Source organism: Periplaneta americana, chromosome 12 (assembly GCF_040183065.1).
Source record: "Periplaneta americana isolate PAMFEO1 chromosome 12, P.americana_PAMFEO1_priV1, whole genome shotgun sequence".
NCBI lineage: Eukaryota > Metazoa > Arthropoda > Insecta > Blattodea > Blattidae > Periplaneta > Periplaneta americana.
Window position 1 is genome coordinate 2,847,046 of NC_091128.1, and position 15,598 is coordinate 2,862,643.

General features: G+C 30.6%; 2 long non-coding RNA genes across 4 annotated transcripts in view; one reads left to right on the top strand and one right to left on the bottom strand.

Moving 5' to 3' along the window:
• Positions 1-15,598, bottom strand: part of LOC138710120 (uncharacterized) — a 143,484-nt gene that overhangs the window by 46,733 nt on the left and 81,153 nt on the right. The window contains exon 6 of one of the 3 annotated variants that reach the window (XR_011335066.1): positions 2,225-2,476. The exons of the other annotated variants lie outside the window; for them this stretch is intronic. This is a non-coding gene — a long non-coding RNA (uncharacterized lncRNA). Of the gene's footprint in view, positions 1-2,224; positions 2,477-15,598 lie in introns of those variants that run through there. 3 annotated transcript variants of the gene reach the window in all.
• Positions 12,372-15,406, top strand: LOC138710122 (uncharacterized). Its single transcript, XR_011335069.1, has 4 exons — positions 12,372-13,109; positions 13,214-13,362; positions 13,495-13,664; positions 15,177-15,406. It is a non-coding gene; the product is annotated as an uncharacterized lncRNA (long non-coding RNA).

Below are 15,598 nucleotides of genomic sequence, written 5' to 3' on the forward strand. Positions count from 1 at the left end.
TATATATATATATATAAATCAAATAAATAAAGTAAATAATAAATGAAATAAAATAAATAAATTAAACATGCTGTTTTAGGACAATAAAGAAAAAAAAAATAACTTAAGTAAATAAAAATAAAATAAATAAATAAAATAAGTAAATAAATTAAATTAAAATAAATAAATATATTAAATAAATAAAACATAAATTAGATTAAAATATTGAATAAAATAAATAAATTAAATTAAAATGACATAAAAAATAAATAAAATAAATGAAATGAAATAAATAAACTAAAATGAAATAAAAAATACATTAAAGTAAATAGAATAAATAAATTAATTAAATATATTAAATTAAAGATATTAAGACAATAAATTAAATATGTAAATAAAATAAGTAAATTAATAACATAAATAAAATAAACAAAATTAAATAAAGCATATTAAATGAAATAAATTAAATAAAGAACTTAAAATAAAATAAATTGAAATAAAAATGAAACTTAAAAAAATAAGATAAATAAATACAATAAATTGAATAAAACTATTTAAATAAATGAAATAAGTAAATGAATAAAATTAAAATAAATGAATTAAATAAAACAAAATAAATTGAAATGAAGTAAATTAAAATAAATGAATAAATTAAAAATTAAAATAAATAAAATGAATAAATAAATGAAGTAAATTAATAAAATGAAAAGTATAATAAGTAAATGAATTTAATTAAAATAAAGAAATAAACTAAAATAAATAAATTTAAATAAATAAAAATAAATAAACTAAAATGATTTAATTAAAAAAATAATTAGAATAAATGATATAAATTAAATATAATCAATAAAATAAAATAAATTAAAATAAATAAAATAGAATAAATACATATATTGATTAATAAAATAGAAGAATAAATAAATAAAAATGAATAAATAAGAAAAATTAAAGAAAGAAATAAAATAAGAATATAAATTAAATCAAAATAAATAAATTAAATTGAATAAAATAAATGATTAAATTATCTAGATAAATAAAATAAAATAAACTGAAATAAAATTAATATTTATATAGATTTAAATAAATAAATAAATAAAATAAATTAAATCAAATAAATAATATAAATAAATTAAATACGTAAATAGAATAATTAAATATATAAAAATATATAAATAAATAAATAAGCATAAATAAAATACAATAAATTTAAATAAAGTAAATTAAATAAATTAAGTTGTAATAAATAAAATAAGATAAATGAATAAGAAGTAATAAAATAGATAAATTTTAAGTAAAAATAAATAAAAATAAAGTAAATAAATGAATAAAATAAAATAAATACACAAATTAAGTAAATATAATAAATAAAAAAATAAATTAAATATAATTATTTAAATAAAATATATTAAAATAAAATAACTTAAAATAAAAGAAATTAGAGTAAATAAAATTAATAAATATATAAATAATTAAAAAAATTAATTAATTAAATTAAAATAAATACATTAAATAACTTAAATTAAATAAAATAAGTAAATAAATGATATTAAATAAAATAAATTAATATAAGCAATCGAAAATAAATATGTAAATTAATTAATTAATTAATTAAAAAACAATATATATTACATGAATTAAATAAATAACTAAATATACCAAAATAAATTAATTCTATATATTAAAGAAATAACCAAATAAATATATAAATAAATAAATTAATTAATTAAAACAAATTACTTAGATATATAAGTAAATAAAGTATACTAAATATAAATAAATAAATAAAATATAAATGAATAAATAATTAAATGAATGAATGAATTAAATAAATGAATAAATAAATATATAAATAAATAAAATTAAATTTAAATATAAAAATAAATAAGTAAATAACTAATTTAATAAATCAATCAAATAAATTAAATATATATATAAATTAATTAATTAATTTAAATATATTAATTTAATATATTAAATATAAATATATAAAGTAAAAAAATTAAATCAAAATAAATAAATTAAGTAAATTAAATGGAAGTAAAAAAATAAATAAAATATATAAATAAATTAAATAATTAAAATATAAATAAATGAATAAATAGAATGAAATTAAATTTAAATAAATAAATAAAATAAATATATAAATGAATAAATAAGATATATAAATATGTAAATAAATAAAATAGATGAATAAATAAAAAAAATGAAATATAAATAAATTAGATAAATGATTTATAATAATAATATATTTATTGAACACACTGTGTACATAAGTACGATTAAGTAAAGTTAGCACCGTTTGCATAGTGGGACAGTGTCAATGTTCTTTCTTTGCATTCGATGATGTGATAAGTATCACAGAGTCCTCCACATACGGTGCACTGACATCCGTCGGTGGGCTGTGCTATCCCTTGGTTAGGCATATTCGGTGATGTAGTCCATGGGCTGCTACTCTCGTGTACAGATGGCGCAGGTGGTAGTTGGCTTCTAAGTAGGCCTATGTTGGTAATTTCTAATCAGTAACAAGCGGTGATGGCTTACAACATTGTAGGCCCATATTAGAATATAGTACATTACCAATACCAGTAAGTATCAAACTATTTTTATGCTGAAAGTATTTGTGGTTGCAAACTAAAACTATGTGTTTTTCATTATGTCCTATATCTTATAGAGGCCAGTGGAACAAAAATAAATTTTCCATCCTTGGTGATGTAGCTTTTGTAGAGAATTACCAATCCGTGATTAGGAAAAATACAAGAAGTGTCTTATAATAACCTGTTGTTTCATTGTAATAACCAGTGAAGTTTCTTATAAGTACAGGCCTATGAAATGTGATCAGAAAATTAATATAGGCCTAAATATTACTTTTAAATTGCAGGTTTGTGAATTGCACTTTCACGATAAACACATCAGGAATAATACAATATTTAACTGTGCAAATGGCCAAGAAATAACTGTACCATTGAAAACGCCAAGATTAGTACCAGGAAGTGTGCCATCGATTTTGCCAAATTGTCCTACATATCTAAGTTCTGCAAGTTCACATAGAGGAGGCCCGGATGGAAAGCGGTTGAAGATAGACAATGCAAATCTTCTGATAGTAATTGGAACTTCTACAGCAGAATTTATATCCCATCAGGAACAAGTATCATTTGTAGATTTCACTCACTAAAAACTAAAATAGAATTGTTGAATATTCCAGAGTTCTGGACTGTAATACAGAAGCATAACAGTATCACATTTGCAAATATTGAATTCTCTCCGGCACCTGTTATAACATACCCAATAGTAATTAATGAAAATTTAGAAGTTAAGTTGTACAGTTACGATGTAGAAGTGGAGAGTGATGCAGATAATAATATTCCTAAAACTGTTAGCAATTTGGATGAAATTAGCAATGCTCTGGAGTATGTTAAAAGAGTTATTTAATACCCAAGGCAGAAAGAAAAAGGATGTGAACAAAATTCTGACCTTTGTATCAGCTCTTTTAATGTGTTGTGTTTCTCCTCAATCAAAATTCACTGAGGTCATTAGGTTCATTGCAGAACAGCTTCAGCTTATTTCTACAAAAAAGAAGTCATACAGTTCTTCCCTTCTCATATTTTCTTGTATTGTACATTCCATATCCCCTCATTGTTATAAATATATCAGAAGTCTACAGTCAATAGTTTTACAATCAAGAGACTTGTCTCAACATTTTCACTTGGCCCACATCTAGAACAACATGATAATCGTCCACACCTGTGGAGTAACGGTCAGCGCATCTGGCCGCGAAACCAGGTGGCCCGGGTTCGAATCCCAGTCAGGACAAGTTACCTGGTTGAAGTTTTTTCCGGGGTTTTCCCTCAACCCAATACGAGCAAATGCTGGGTAACTTTCGGTGCTGGATCGCGGACTCATTTCATCGGCATTATCACCTTCATTTCATTCAGACACTAAATAACCTAAATGTTGATACAGCGTCGTAAAATAACCCAATAAAAAAAAACATGATAATCATTTCCTGTCATATGTGAAGAGTAAGTTTTCTGATAAATAGCCTATTTGGTTCTTATGATGGACGAAATACATATAAATCCATGTATGGACTACAGGAGGTGCTGTTATTGGAGGAGCCTTTAATAATGTCCAGCTTGCTACAAGCGCACATTGTTTTAGGATTTCAAGCTGCTGTCAGATTTTAAGGAACTAGTTCATATTTTACCTGTGAAGACAATGTGTGCTGAAAGTTTGCATCAAATTGTGAAAAAAAAATTATAATAGGTTTAGAGGCAATGGGATTTTTTGTAAGTTGTGTTGTAAGTGACAACAACAGTATAAATAGGAAATGTATGCTGTTGTTTTCTTCGGAAAAAGAATTAACATGCCAGTACCCTCATCCGGTTGATGAAAGTAGGCCTTTGTTCTATGTTGTTGATTCAGTTCATTTGTTGAAGTGCATAAGGAACAATTGGTTGAATCAAAAAGACATGTGTATGCATTATCCACATACTGAGTCACATGTCGATAATTCTCTTGAGTTGCTTCTTTTGTAACAATTAGAAAACTGCATGAATTGCAGCATGACAAACTATTAAAATTTGCTTACGGTCTTACTTTAAAAGCACTATGCCCATCTTCTCTTGAAAGACAGAATGTGAAATTAGCTCTCCAGGTCTTCAATGAAAATGTTATTCATGGTCTTAAAATAATGGGTCAAAGTTATAACCTAGTTCATTATGAAGCCACAGCCAATTATATTAAGATAATATTGGACTGTGGAATGTAGTTAATGCAAAGACACCAGGGAAAGGAATTAGGCTAAATAATGCTCTAATGATGCCTATTAAGTCCGAAAATGATGAATGTATGTTGTATTTGAAGAAGATCCTTGATTGGCTAGTTAAGTGGAAAGAAATGAAAAGTAAAGGGTATTTATCTAATGAAACCATGTGTGCCATGATACTAACAACTCAGGGCTTTCTGAAATTGCAGCAGTATTGCTTTTCTCAACTAAAATTTTCCTATTTGTTGCCAGGAAAATTTCAGACTGACAATCTAGAAAGCAGGTTTGGTCAATATAGACAAATGGCTGGTGAACAATATAACATTTCATTAAGACAACTTTTTGAAGTTGAACAGAAGATTAGATTACAGTCCTCAGCAGCACTGAAGATTAGGTCCAAAACATATGGTGATATCATAGTTGATGAGTTTTCTGAAGCTCCATCAGAGCCCTCGGATATGGTAACTGAAGAATATGAGAACAAATTTCAAACCGCCTTAGAAATAAATGATGAGGATATTGACAATTGTAATGAGGACCTTCCAATTCTGGTCTACCTAGCAGGATACTGTTGTCATGCTATATTTAAGCAGTCAGAATGTGTGGCTTGCAAAGAAATGATTGTGATTGATGAATCAATGTGTACTGCAGATGATGCTTACAAGCTGATAAGAGATAAGAGTAGGGGTAAACTTTCGTACCCACAATTGTTCATGATAAATATTGTAATTCACTCCTATGTTGTAATTTCTAAACTGTGTGGCGTGTTAGAATCAGATTTTCTTAAATCTGAAAATCAAAGGGTACTTGCTCATGGTATCATATTAAAACTAATTGAAGACTATGAGCTTTTGTGGGAACCCTCTGTGTGCAGCAGTGGGCATACAGCTGAAAGTATATGTAAAAAGTTTGTATGGATTTCAACTAACATTTTTCTGAACAATTATTGCAAAATGAAAAATGATATTTCAAAATCAACAAGTGTCAGAAAGCGTACCATCTTTACTCATAAATAATGTGTCCCAAAAAAGTAAATTAGACGACTCTGTACTTATAGTTCTACATATCTTTGTAGATACTACTAATTTATATTCTGTAAATATATCATCACTTACTTTCTGCCTTGTCAATATTGAATTTACTTGTCTTTTTTTTTTTTTTGTAAACTTCATTCTTAATTTTACAAATCTAATTACGTGGTGATTTATGATTTTTTAATTTGTTATTTCAAGACTTTTGTCGTACTTGGGAAGGAAGATTTCCTTAGAGTTGTTAATAAAAGGACAGTTGCTGCCTCATAATGTGATGTTAAAGTTACTTGTGGACTGTGGATTACGTGAGAACTTTCTGTCTGCAGCAGTTGTTATAAAGCTAAAAATACATTATGTAGAAAGTGTGTATGGATTTATCATCTACAAGATATCATAGGCCTAGGCACAAGGGTAATAATGATTGCGATGTGATAAAAGCCCTTTGAACCCACAGTTGTTTGTTACATATTTTTATTCACTTTTGTCACTTAAAAACTACAGGCCTAAGCTGACTTCCATAGATTATTGAAGTGTATGTCCTCAAGATTTCTTATGAAGTTAATTGAAGACCATGAACTTCTGTGGGAACCAACTGTGTGCATAAAATTGATCATACATCTAAAAATGTAAGTAAAAAGTTTGTATGAATTTAGAAAGGAACTTCAGCAAGATATCGTGTGTGATCTTTTCATAAAGTTGACCAAATAAAGGTATTTATAATGATATGTATTTTTAATTTCACTATCAGAAATTGTGTTTTATATTTTATAAATACGTCACCTCTTAGTTTCTGTTTTAAATTCAATAAAATTTCTTGAATACCGTATTTGTTGTACACTTAATTTAGACATACTTGGAAAATTAAGAATGCATTAGTTTGTTCCTGTTCAATGTCATAATAATTACACTGATGAGTTTAATAAAGATTATTTTCGTACAGTGGCCGATTAAAACTACTTAGACCTACTTCTGTGCATAAATACTAATTGAAATTGAACAGATGGTAATGTTTACAATCTTGAGATAATGTTTTATTTTACTGCTGTGCAGTATTTCTCATTATTTATATATTTTACAGCATAAACGTATTCAAAGTAGCAAATTGTTTTTATAGCTTCATTAATTTCTATAAAAATGAAGGATTAATTCCTGTTTTCGCAATTATATTGCTTCTATTACTTCGTTGCATTAAAAATGTGAATACTTTCATAGATATGGTGCTGCCTACTTTGGCGGCCATCTTGTTTCAATGGTCAGGCCTGTATCTAGGTGGTGTTGCTCTAAGCCATGGTCAGAAGTGTTTTATGGAGAGAAGTAGCTAATCTACCTCAACATTTTCAGCCGGCGTAATCGAAGCTAGTACGTCAATATGTACACATAAATATTGATGGCATGGAACTGAATGAAAGAGAGAATACATAAGATGAAATAGAGAATATCCTCTTGTTCTCCGAACATCACCAGAAACACATTTAGGCAGCCACAGACCGGCACTTTATAAACCAAATAAATCATATACTCGTATTCATTGATGAGTTGCGTTAGGATTTATTTGACCAAAGAACTGTGGAAGTTTGGAATTATCCCCTAAATACCAAAATATGACATAAAACTTGGAAACATGACGCAAAAGAAATTAAATATTGCCCAAAACCACTTATAAAACTTTTTATTCGTCATTCCAGAGAATTGTTGCATTAACTCCTTGCGTTGGCCGTGGTAGACTGTTCAGCCTATTGAAATAGAAGGAGTGAAAGGGGAATGAAAAATGTCAGAAGTCTGCATTCTGCGTGATAAGTTCTTTTTCAGCTATGTTAACAGGGTCACTGACTTATGAATTACTTCTTGGCAACAGCGGAGTTGCAAACTTTAAGTGTCACATGTTTGGGAGGGGTGAAAAGGTTGAAGATGAGACCGACTAACAAAAATCTGGTCATATTTCTAACATTATTTTGTCCTTTATGTCTTCACAACTTGCTGCTGACGAAACCAGATACCTTCAAATTTCATTTAACCACAATATATATTTCTAAGGAATGCATATCCACGCGATACAAGCGTGATAAGTGCCTTATAACAGAATCGAGATAAGTTAGAGAAGACGAGACGAAGTCGAGCCTTCTCTATTTCCGAGATTCTGTTATGCACTTAACACCTGTATTGCATACTATTTTTTGCCTATCTTATGTAAGCCAAAAGTAGAGCGCTGCACGCTACTTTTCGTGCTACGCAACCCAAGTGCTGCAAAAGTTGCAACTGGAGGTTGCGAGTCTGTTCACACGCAATGCGCTACTTTTGCGGCCGCAGTCATGCTGCAGGTTTCCATCTCCGTGTTGACTTCTCAATATACATTTTGTGGTTATGTTCGCATTATTAAGAAACTCATGCGAAAGATTCCTTATCTATTATTTACTTTTCTGTCATATCTAGTATTCAGAAATTGACATTATTTTTACTATAAAGCTTTTAAAAACGCATATATACTTAAATGATAACCAACAGTATATTCACGTAAGCAATGTTGGCAACCCTCCTGTTTGGAATTATGCTACAGAAAATTAAAAAAAATTAATTATATTGTCAGCAATTATGCTCAGACTGTGTTGTGTATTTAATAGCTGTTACAGATAATTTATTTTAATCACATCTAACATTAAAATATATCCAAACAATCAAAGTATCATTGGCACATTTGGGTGGTAACAGTGGTTGCAACCGCAGCAAAAGTTTCAACAAAACCGATATCAAAATGCTGCGGCTGCAACCCTGAGAACCCTGTTCACACGTCGCTACTTTTAAGCTGCGCGCAGCATGGAAAAGTAGCGGGCAGCAGGTTCGGCAGCCGCTACTTTTCGGGTTGCACCATTGTTCACACGTCGCAGTACAAGAGTTGCGCAGTTTTTTGTACTGCAGCGCTGCAAAAGTAGCGACGTGTGACCGTACCTTTACATTTACATGTGTGATCGCCGTTTGTTTGTTATTAAATTTGTCGATAGGTGTCATCAGTAGCGGCCGGTGACCGAAATCCTCGATGAGGCCAAATGCAACTAGCCTAAGTGCCTCCGATAGGAAATGTTTATTCATGATATTAATTATTTTTAATAGGTTGTTTTACGACGCTTTATCAACAGCTTAGGTTATTTAGCATCTGAATGAGATGGAGGTGATAATGCCGGTGAAATGAGTCTGGAGTCCAGCACCGAAAGTTACCCAGCATTTGCTCATATTGGGTTGAGGGAAAACCCCGGAAAAAAACCTCAACCAGGTAACTTGCTCCGACCGGGAATCGAACCCGGGCCACCTGGTTTCACGACCAGACTCGCTAACCGTTGCTCCACAGATATGGACTGATATTAATTATTGTTATTATATGAACGCGTCAATGTTAAAAGGGCATAACCACCACTATAAGTCATTTTCGTTTTTTCACTGCCTTTGAATCTTTGAAGATTGGTCTATCAATCTATGTTAAAGGGGCATATGTATCAGTATCCAATACGCGGTTAGAGAGACATTAGTTTCTAGGTTTCACGTTAAATGGGTATAAGACTGGCGTTTCTGCCCTTTTAACAACAAACCCAGTGCTGTTGTGGATGCTACAAGCTAGTTCCGATATCGTAATCTCTTTGCATGTCAGTTATTTGGTGACTGGCGATTGTTTGATTCCAACATTTTAATTTCTTTGGATGTCAGCTACATAACTTTCGTTAATTTGGTGATTGCTTCTATATGCTATATCTTACATTATCTGTAATTCGAGATAACTATTGAAAGATAGAACATGGAGAACGAGTTGTCCAGAGACGAAGATAGCCAGAAAACTATGAAAGAAATATGATACAGAAAGCCAGATTTAATGGAAGTTCATACACAAGCTACAAAGCGTAAAACTTGAGGCTAAAAGACTTGGAAAGTCCTGCTAGTAAGTTTTTTTTTGCCATATTTTTTATTTGTACTTGTTTCTAAGTAAATTTTAATCAGCAAAACTACTCTCTCAAGTTTTTACAATAAGCTGCTTAATATAACACAGCTTCCTGTTCGTGGACACTGTATTATACCATGCGATATGGATTTTGCAATGATCAAAAGGAACCTGCGGAGGCATGATAGGATTTACGCTAGGGCTGGGGACGGAGCGGTTCGGTTCTGAGCAGTTACTGTGACGTCATTACTCGGTTGAACCGAGTACAAATTTGTGGCGGTTGATTTAAAATTTAGATAGATTGAGTAGATTTTAGAACGTACTTTGAAAGTGGAACCACAGTCTACTATATACAGTCGCGAAGCTTGAGGTGATTTTTTGCAAATCTCGTGATAAAGCGCTCCAAGCGGTTAGCAACTAGAAACAATAGACTGTCCACGGTCGACTTTGGACTGTGTCGTATTTCCATCGAGTGCCAGCTCGTTGCGTATTTCACAATGATGCTTGTGAAATGTTCGTTATTGGTTGTAATGAAAATGTTAATGGCTAAAATACAATAATTGGAATAATAATATTTTACTAGAGACGTAGAAAAATTAAGTTTGCTTTAATGAAATTTATTCATCACGTTTTATTTTCAATTCTGATGGGATTATTATTGCTTAGGCCTACTTTTTTTTTCAAAGGATATGTTTTTTAATTATAGCTGTTAATTTTGTTGTTATTTTTATTTGTTACTTTACTAGAGACGTAGAAAAAGTCTGTTAGAATAAAATTTATTGATCACGTTTTATTTCCAATTCTGGTGTGATTATTATTGCTTAACCTCATCCCACTTTGTTAACTACGTAAGCCTACACTACAAGTACCGGTACACGTAAGTTACTCCATTAATTCATATTTCCATTATTATTGTTGTAAAGGAAAATGCAAATTAATATTTATTGGTTTCAATTCATAGTTAATTATCGCTATAATCTTGAATGAGCGAAGCTATTATAGTAAATTTCAGTTCGTTTTGCACAAACAAAAATTGTATTAACTCATTTCTTGCAGGTATCTTAGAGTTTATGGTGGAATTTAATATACTTCATTAAAATAATAAATTAACTTTATGCATTTAATATTTCAATAATGGAAGGAAGGTGTTAATTTTTCCAAAAGAACACGACAACGAAAGTGTAACATATTTTGTCAGCTGCTAGGAGAGAGATCTGCGATGATGAGGTGATAGTAGCGATCCTAGTGGTGGGCAACTACCCATGTTTGCATATTTACTACATATTGAGCTTCGCGACTGTATATAGTAGACTGTGGTGGAACCAAGCGTGTTTTAAAAGCGTTGTAGTAAAGCGCTTTCGCTTTGCCAATTGACGAGATAAAAGTTCTTCTCTCCATTGAAAAATGGCGGTTGCAAATTTCATTTGCGTGATTACAACTATTTGCGGAGTTATTTTGTATGAAAGGCCTATTTAACTTTCAGTGTTGTTATATATGACAGACGAAATAAAATTGATAATAGTACATTAGGCAACGAGTCTATAATGATTAGTAATTAAGAAGCGAATATGGATGTTTATGAAACGAGCGCAAGATCGAAGATCGAAAGTGATCTTGTTCTAGGTCGTGAATTGTGAGATGTGCGCAGACGCGAAAGTATTGATTTTTTCCGAGGAACAATAATGTCATTGACCTTGATGTAATCCCGTTAAACTTGGTATAACCTTGATTATTGAATTCGACATTGAAAAACGAGATGATAAATTGAATTTATTTGAATATTATTTACAATTAACGCTAATTATTATAGTAACAGAACATAACCTTCTGCGACAGTATTGGATTTCCAGCCTCCGTGACTTTTCGCTAATTCTCTTTCGATTGCATATCCGAGAATAATCGATACTTCCGGTTTTATAACGGTACAAAGCTGACTTGTCATTGGCTGAACACCTGTAAGCTGAGTTGTCATTGGCTGAACACCTGTACTTTAATGAGTACGTGTACTTTAATGTCATGCATTAAAGGACTGCTACCAGGTGTATAATTACTACATTTCGGCATGGGCGAGCATAAAATAATTTATAGGCCTAATACTAACAGCTAATAAATTAACAAGTGAGGTAAACGTTAAATGCTGCAGTAAAAAAAAAAAAAAAAGAAAGAAACAGGCTCCATGAAGCGCTGCCTAAAACACTTAAAAATAACACACACAATTATTTACTATTAGGCCTACGGAGAGTGGATAAAATAATCAATAAAACGTGGAATCTTAAACTGAAGAACATAATGTTTATTTCTTTTATAACATTACTACCCTTCAATACAATCATGTTCTCTTTCGTGAAGAGTAATATTATTGATAAATTAAAGTAATTAGGTAACCTAATTCGTAGAAATAAATACAAATAACATTATGACTGATGAGGTAACACAAATCCAATAAACACAAATAGAAGAAAATATAATTCACTTCCTTTTTTAACATATTTTTATAATAATAGTAATAATAATAATAGTAATAATAATAATAATAATAATAATAATTATTATTATTATTATTATTATTATTATTATTATTTACAGTAATATGTTCAGACTGTCAGTGTTCATTAGGCCCACTTGACAGGTCATATAATAGGATGAACTCCTCTTCAATACTAGAGGCCTTTTAGCCCGCTTTGGGAACAAGGAAATAATTTGTCCTGCAGCAGAAAATATTTAAATACAACAGTACCTACGTTGTTGCCTGCTAGAATTAAGTAAAACACTTGAATTCTGTTTGAACGTCTGAACTGACCGGTAACGGCTACGGTTAACCGAGTAACTTCGGTGCTCCGCTGCCAAGCACATAAACCGATAGAACCGAGTAACTCAACAATTCTATTCGCTCCATCCCCAGCTCTAATTTACACTATTCACCTGTTAGCTGAATTGATCATCACAAGCAGCTCACAACAGAAGTTCACCTGTGTTGAACTGGAACATCTGAGATTGTGTTAGATTTCAAAAATTGGTGGCCTCCACTTTACAAGAAGTGCCCCATATCCCAAGAAACTGCAAACAAATCAAAGAGAGAAAGGTTGTTTTTTGGATAAGCAGCCGGTACCATTTTCATTATAATTCAGATAACGATGGAGTATGCATAGCTTCCACGTATATGAACGGAATGGTACAACGTATGTTCATCCTGAGACAAACATCAAGACCTTAGATGCCCAATTGTAACTCATACGAGGAGACAGTGGCGACAAGAGTGTGTGTTAATTTTCATTGGTCGAGTAGATCACGTGGTACCAGCGGCCATTATGCAGCAAAAATTGTGTGCTACATCAGGACCTAGGAGGTCCTGGCTACATGGTACTAGATACGTTTTCCGCGTTATTTTTGCGACTGATTTGCAATATAAAAGGTAAGTATCTCATATTGTGCTTTATGCTTGTTTAACTTGCAGGTTTATTCTTGATATAATTCATACTGATGTAGTGAAATATGCTCATATACTTATGTTTTTAGATAAATATGCCTGGCTGTGCTGCCGTAATTCAGCCAAGAAGGACATGTTAAAGAAGCGCTTCCCAAAAGATCCAGCAAGAAGAAAGGAATGGCATATTAAAATGAAAAGGGATAAGTGGAAGCCAACTGATTATTCATATTTATGTGAGGTATGTATTAAAATATAATTTGTGGAAAATAATAATACAAACAGCCAACAGATGTTAGGTCTAAGTATGATATCAAAATATTCATTGTATAGATCTATTATGTTAATACCAATATATTTTTTATTTATTTAGGTTCACTTCGCTCCTGATATGTGGGGAAAAAACTCGTGTTGATGGCACACGAAAACTAAAATCGAATGCTGTACCAACAATCTTCTTTTTCTCACCACCATCAGCAATGAAACGAACACCTCCAATCAAGAGAAAAGCTTCAGCTCCAAAAGCCACCAAATCTTCGTCAAGTAAGTAAATTGCTTTCCATTAAAAATATTTTAAAAAGGTCATTTTCATTTTAATATTCATATTGTTAATCTGATAAGTTATAGGCCTAATTACTACTATTAATCACGTATGTGTAAATTATATTTCATTAAAAAATACATAAATCTAATGTTATTCTATACACATTACAATACATCATTATATTTTTGTGTATTTTAAAAGGATATTTTAAAATTTAAATTATCTTCTAGTATACCGATACCTTAAAATTTTAATATAAAACTTAGATTTAAACTGATGACACCTAGCAATGTAAATGGCGAAAACGTTTGTTAATTAAACATTAAATACTAATGTTACGTTAGTTGGCGGAAATATAATATAGGCCTACACATAAATAATTAATAATAATAATAATAATAATAATAATAATAATAATAATAATAATAATAATAATAATAATAATCTTATATAAATTTCGGTACCCAATTTCTCAATACATGTTGTCCCTCATGTATGAACACATAAGTTGCTTTACATTAACTTAACCTCCCTGAAGTACTATTTGTATTACTGTGTATTTAATTGGTTTTAATGTTAAATGCCACACAACAGACACAAAATTATATTCTGAATTAGGCTGAGATATAGTTAACACGAAGCATTTTCCACTGACCTTAGTGGTTTCAGCTGACGTCATTTATTTATTTGTGTTTATAGTCCCAATCAGTGGGTGTGAAAGCCTCCTTCATCCAACAAACAGAAAATTACATTCGAAATTAGGCTAAGACATAGCCAATATGAAGAATTTTCCACTGACTTAGCTGCTTCCAGAAGTGGCCTCTGATCTGGTGCCTTCTATTGATGTGCATTTACAAAGAACACAAAATATTAAGTGAATATTTTCAAATTAGTCTACCAAATCCCTTCATAACGTATTGGTAGAGCATCTGCCTATAAATCGAAAGGTTTTTGGGTCGATTCCCAGTGACTGCACATAAGGTATATTGAAATGTATTAAGATTAAATATGAGATGAAAAATATAAGTAAGGAGTGGTGTAAGCAGGATAATAATATATAGATAAAGGAATAAGAAAAAGGAGAGGAAGAGAGAAAGAAAAAGATAGATGAAAAAAGAAACAATACAAAATTATACAATTTCTTACAGACATAGCAAGGTAAGTGCGAAAACGACATAGGAACATCAACTGGTACTAGGAAATTACATAAATTTCAAACAACACTGTTGGCTTAGAGTCTTTCCTCATTAAGCGAGAACAAAAAATGATGTCATATGAAGTGAGCTTACAGAATAATTATGTAGTCAGTATATGTTTGCCATAAAGAGGTATGACTCCCTTTCTCAATTTACCTCTACATTGTATTCGGTAGCAATAAACTTCCCCTTCATCTGACAGATACACAAATGCATAGAAGGAAGAAGGCTGCAGATTTTATCTTAAACTTTGATTACCTATTTTAATGCGTTCTATTGTATAATTCAAAATCAAAACTTGTTTTGCCTATTTAGGTCCAGTTCTAGATTCTCAAGTGGTTCCACAAAATATGGCAGTTTCTATTGGCAGTGGTGCTGAATTACAACCGTCTTCATCACATGCAGCATCATCTTGTGAAATTTCAACTCCTGAGTCTTCTGCATCAAGTGAGGACAGTGACAACTGCTGTGAGACTGAACAAGCCATACAAGAAGAATCAACTACAAAACTGGCAAGGTATGAGAAACTATATTTAAAAGAAAAAAGGAAGGCTGAAAACTACAAGAAACTTTTAAGGAATTCAAACAAAAGATTAAAAAACATGAAAAAGTGTTGTGTTGAAAATGATCTTTCTTTTGTAAATAAGATTTTTAATAATGATCAGATTATTTCATTACAAAGAAAGCAACAAGGAAAGACGAACATGTTTGTGAAATGGTCAAATGTGACTATTACC